The following is a 6000-nucleotide window of genomic DNA, read 5'->3' on the forward strand; positions in this document are numbered from 1 at the left end:
CAAGCAATAGAATACTACCTCATCTCTGGTCAATGACCCAAGGCCATGAGAGGATGGAAAGACATTTGGAGAGAAAAATCACCATCAACCATATTGTTGCACTCAGAAAAATACTCTATCAAAACTGCTGGAGACATATAGGCATTTGAAGAGTCTGAATTAATACAATTCATTTTACTAAAACAGCATAACATTTAGTAAATTAGAGGTAAAACATACACAGAACAATTATAGAAATTATCTCTGAGGACACAAGAAACAATACATTTCATGGGAAAAAGATAAATACAGGAAAACTGGGAAGTAATCATCCATGCTCAGACTGCAAACCACTCTTTCTCACAGTAAAGAAAGAATACTACGAATAATCCGACCAGCAACCATATAAAACACAAAATCATAGGGAATAAAAACTCTATGGACCAAAAATGTAGCCATCTGGAAATCAATATAGAGAATCTGCAACTAAATTAAAAAATCCTCAAGTTAAACAAATGTATCATGTGACCCAGCTATTCTACTTCTTGGCATATGCTCAAAGGGTTCAACATCCTACTCCACAGATATGTGCTCACCCATGTCCATTGCTGCTATTTCACAATAGCCACAAAATGGAAACAACATCAATGCCCATCTAGTGACAGATAAAAATGTATATATGCAGTATAAAATATTATTCAGCTATAAAGAAAATTGAAGTCATGAGATTTGCAGATAAATGGATGGACCTAGAAAAGATCATACTAAGTGGAGTAACCCAGACCCAGAACGAGAGACATTGCACGGTCTCTCATAGGAAGGTCCTAGGTCCAAATCTTCAGTTGTAAGTTCACAACCTGGAGTAACTGCAGTAACCAGAAAAGTAAAACCAGACCATGGTGGGATGTGGGGAAGTAATAGGAGATAACAGAGAACAAGTCATCTTAAGGTGGAAATGTAGGAAAGGGATTTTATTATGGAGAAGGGACAAATATAAGCACACAAGAAGGAGAAAAATAACAGTAAAGATGTCTAAACAGTCATACGGAATCATAATAATATCTATCTATCAAAAATATCTACAATTTAAGTATGTAAATGCATATATATATTTCATGTTTAAATGAAAACTTCCCATTGGCCTGATAATGCTCTCTGCAGGGGCCATATATTTTCTAACAAAATCACACAGAAGTGCCTAGAATCTACCAGGCCTGGAATGGGTTGAAGTGGGAAACAGTTTAGACAAAGGTGTAGCTTTAAAGACTGATGGTCTCCAGATGTAGTTTTTAAGATTGGTGGTCTCAGAGGTATCTTTCAAGACTGATGATCTCAGGCTTTCTAGCTCTCTAAAAACACTGAAGGCTTGCTGATAACTTCTAAAAACTCCTAAAAACTTTCTTGCTCATTCTGAGGGTTAAAAACCACTGGCTGATCCTGAGTGAGCTAACCCAATCACAGAAAGACATACATGGTATGCACTCATTGATAAGTGGCTATTAGCCCAAATGCTTGAATTACCCTAGATGCCTAGAACAACACCCTAGAAAAAGAAAGAAAGTAATCTCCCTGCAACGAAACCAAAAGATGAGAGAGACACAAACATAATTCCACTTCTAAATACAAGAATAACAGGAAGCAACAATCACTATTCCTTAATATCTCTCAACATCAATGGACTCAATTCCCCAATAAAAAGATATGGACTAACAGACTGGATACATAAAGAGGACCCAGCATTTTGCTGCATATAGGAAACACAACCTCAGAGACAAAGTCAGACACTACCTCAGAGTAAAAGGCAAATGCAAATCAAAACAACCCTGAGATTCCACCTTACACCAATCAGAATGGCTCAGATCAGGTGACAGCACTATCCAAACTATTGATGAAGCCAAAAAGTTCATGCTGACAGGAGCCTGATATAGCTGTCTCCTGAGAGGTACTGCCATAGCATAACAAATACAGAGGCAAATGCTAGCAGCAAACCATTGAACTGAGAATGGGACCCCCGTTGGAGGAATTAGAGAAAGGATTGAAGGAGCTGAAGGGGCTTGCAACCCCATAAGAACAACAATGTCAACAAACCAGAGCTCCTAGGGACTAAACCACTACCCAAAGACTTCACATGGACAGAGCCATGGCTCCAGCTGAATATGTAGCAGAGGATGGCCTTGTTGGGCACCAATGGGCCTTGGTCCTGCCAAGGCTGTACCTCCCAGTGTAAGGGAATGTCATGGGGGTTGGAAGGGAGTGGTTGGGGAGGGGAATACTCTTATAGAAAAGAGGAGTGGGGGTTGGGGATTTAGCTCAGTGGGAGAGCGCTTGCCTGGCAAGTGCAAGGCCCTGGGTTCGGTCCCCAGCTCTGGAAAAAAAAAAAAAAAAAAAAAAAAGAAAAAGAAAAAGAAAAAGAGGAGTGGTATGTGGGCTTATGGCCAGGAAACTAGGAAGCATTTGAAATGTAAATAAAAAGAAATATCCAATGGGGGGGGGAAGAAAAAGAAAAACTTCTAGGGCAGTCACCACCCCTGACCTCAAGCTGTACTACAGAGCAATAGTGATAAAAACTGAATGGTATTGGTACAGAGAGAGACACTTTGACCTATCGAATAGAATTGAAGACCCAGAAATAAAATCACACATGTGTAAACACTTGATCTTTGACAGTGATATAATATAAAATGGAATATAATATATAAAAATATAAGATGGAAAAAAGAAAGCATCTTCAATAAACGGTGCAAGTCTAACTGGCAATCTGTGTGTAGAAAAATGAAAATAGACCCATATTTGTCACCTTGCACAAAGCTCAAGTCCATGTTGGATCAAGGACCTCAACATAAACCCAGATACACTGAATCTAATAGAAAAGAAAAATGGGAAAGAGCCTTAAACTCATTGGCACAGGGGGAAATTTCCTAAACAGAGCTCCAGTGGCTCATGTTCTAAGATCAAGAATTGATAAATGAGACCTCATAATACTGGAAAGCTTCTGTAAGACAAAGTACATAGTCAATAGGACAAACCAGTAACCTACAGACTGGGAAAAAAACTTCACTAAGCCCACATCTGATAGAGGGCTAATCTCCAAAACATACTAAGAACTCAAGAAGCTAATCAGCAAAAAAAAAAAAAAACAACAACAACAACAACAACAAAATGGGGTATAGAACTAAACAGAGAATTCACAACAGAGGAACCTTGAATGTCTGAGAAGCAATTAAAGAAATGTTCAAAGTCCTTAGTTGTCAGGCAAATGCAAATCAAAACGATCCTCGGATTCTACCTTACACCAATCAGAATGGCTAAGATCACGTGACAGCACATCCTAAGTGAGGATGTGGAGAAAGAGGAACACTCCTTCATTGCTGGTGGGATTGCAAACTGGTACAACCACTCTGGAAATCAAACTGGAGATTCCTCAGAAAATTAGAAATAGATCTACCTGAAGGTCCAGCAATACCATTCTTGGGAATATACCCAAAAGATGATCCACCATGCCATAGGGGCACATGTTCCACTATGTTCCTAGTGGCCTTGTTTGTAAAAGCCCAAAGCTGAAAACAACCCGGATGTCCCACAACCAAAGTATAAATACAGAAAATATGGTTCATTTATACAATGGAATACTACTCAGCTATTAAGAATGAGGACATCCTGAGTTTTGCAAGCAAACGGATGGAACTAGACAATATCATCCTGAGTAAAGTAACTTAGACCCAGAAAGATGGGCATGGTATGTACTCACTAGTAAATGGATATTAGCTCAAAATGTACAGAATACCAAGGATATAATCCACAGAACTCAAAAAGGTTAACAATCCAAAGGACCCAAGTGAGGACGCCTCAATCCCACTTGGGGGGGAGAAGAAAAAAATCACAGAAGGGGTGAGGGAGGGAGGCACTTGGGTAGGAAAGGGAACAGGGAGGGGAAGAAGGGAACATGATCAGATATTGGGTGACAGGAACAGCATGAAGCCCTGAGAGCCAGCAGAAACAAGGAAACAGACAAGTTTGAGAGGTGGGGGGGGGGCCCACCCTCCAGAATGCACCAGAGACCTGGGAGGTGAGAGACTCTCAGGACTCAAAAGGAGGGACCTTAGATGAAGTCCTCTACAGTGCTTCCATGAACTTTCTCTCTTCCTTTTCTTTCTTGCTGGCCCCTAAGAGTTAAAAGAGTTGAAAGTTTTTCCTCCAGCACAGGGAGTGCCAGCTCCAGTCGATCAAGCTTTGTGCCCTGAGAAAAAGGTGTGCTGAATAATTTCTCTAACTTTTGGCTGCCATAAGCAGCAGCCCTGTCTCTATCTGGACCCACACCTCGACCCCCCATTAGCCCCTCCTACTGCTGACCCCCACCCATGTCACTCCTGGCTGCCTGTCTCAGTTTATGCCCCATGAATGTGAACACTGGTCTTTGACATCCTAGGGTTTTTTTTGGACAATTTTCTATCAAAAAATCCATGTCACATTGTTGGAGTCCAGGAGTTGCTCCAGAAAACATTCTGATCTCAGTGAAAAGGGATGGACTATTGAATGCACACCCCAAGACTGATCACGCAAGGCAACAGCTCAAAGCTGTGCACTGGACATTTTTCAGGGCCAGTTTATAAAGAATAAATCTGCAAAAATCACATTGAGCTCATACACAAATGGTGGACGTGCTGCCTGATTTTCAGCCTTGACTCAAGCCATTTTAGACCTAACAGTTCATATTGTCCTTTAATTTGATGGGTCCTACATGAAACATTATAGTTGTGGAATTTCTTAAGATTAACAAACCTCATAACATACAGAACACGACAGGCTATGTGGTCAGCATGACCCTGCTCTGAGTCAAGTTATTTTTGCATCACTGGCTGGCAGGCATACTACAGCAACAATATGAAATACCTGGCAGGTACTGAACAAAATGGCCACAGCTATGCTGGGGGGGGGGGGAAGTCTCAACAATATCTAAAGATACAAGATGCTGGGCAATAATATAATTTTCTTGGAGACAGTAGCTTTAGTTAGCTGTCCTGGAACTTGCTCTATAGTCCAGGCTGGCCTTGAACTCACAGAGATCAGGCTGCTTCTTCCTCCAAAGTGCTGGTATTAAAAGCCTGCACTAACACCCTCTGGCCTAATTTTTTTTAGAACATAATGACTATAGACAGCAGTAAGCAGACTGATGATCATAATTATACTAGTGACAGAAAATCCAAGACAAATGTATTAAAATACAAAATAAAGAGTATTAGCAAATGATAAAATGGACCATTAGATATAAAGTCCTTGATGAACATGGGTGCATTCCAGAAAACCCCAGCATCATAAACAGAATGCAGACATCCCCAGCAGACATGAACAGAAGACTCCATCAAACGTGTGAAAACTGGCACATTGACCCTGCTCTTTTCAAACCTGGGAGGACAATCTAGAATGAGGTTTGTCTTCTTTTAGAAGCCATCCTAGTCCTATTAAAATCCTATTTGGATATTTTACAGAAAGTAATCCTGAAATCTGTGCTGACCAAGGAACAGCACAGAGCTGGAAAATATGAAGAAGTTCACATCTAGAGGTGATCTCACAGTATATAACAATCACAGCAATGGAAACCACTTGGGACTGTCATAACAATAGACAATAGGAGATGTCCCTGGGAAGACAGGATAGGCAGAGTTTACCTGTCTGCAAATACAGTTCCTGATCTTATCAAAAAGTCTGTCAGCCCGGGCAGCAATGGGGGGGAGGTTGGGAGGAACACCCATAAGGAAGGGGAGGGGGGATGTTTGCCGGAAACCGGGAAAGGGAATAACACTCGAAATGTATATAAGAAATACTCAAGTTAATAATAAAAAAAAAAAAAAAAAAAAAAAGTCTGTCAGCATTATTTTCAGGAATGGAGAAATTAACACTAAAAGGCCAAGAATACGCTAGAATACAAATTTTCAGAAAAATAACTATACCTAAAATTATTAATTTTATAACTTTATAATACATTAAAATCACTGAAATGAAAACCATTTAATATTGGTGTGT

The sequence above is a fragment of the Rattus rattus genome, chromosome 2 (genome assembly GCF_011064425.1).
Source record: "Rattus rattus isolate New Zealand chromosome 2, Rrattus_CSIRO_v1, whole genome shotgun sequence".
In the NCBI taxonomy this organism is placed as follows: Eukaryota; Metazoa; Chordata; class Mammalia; order Rodentia; family Muridae; genus Rattus; species Rattus rattus.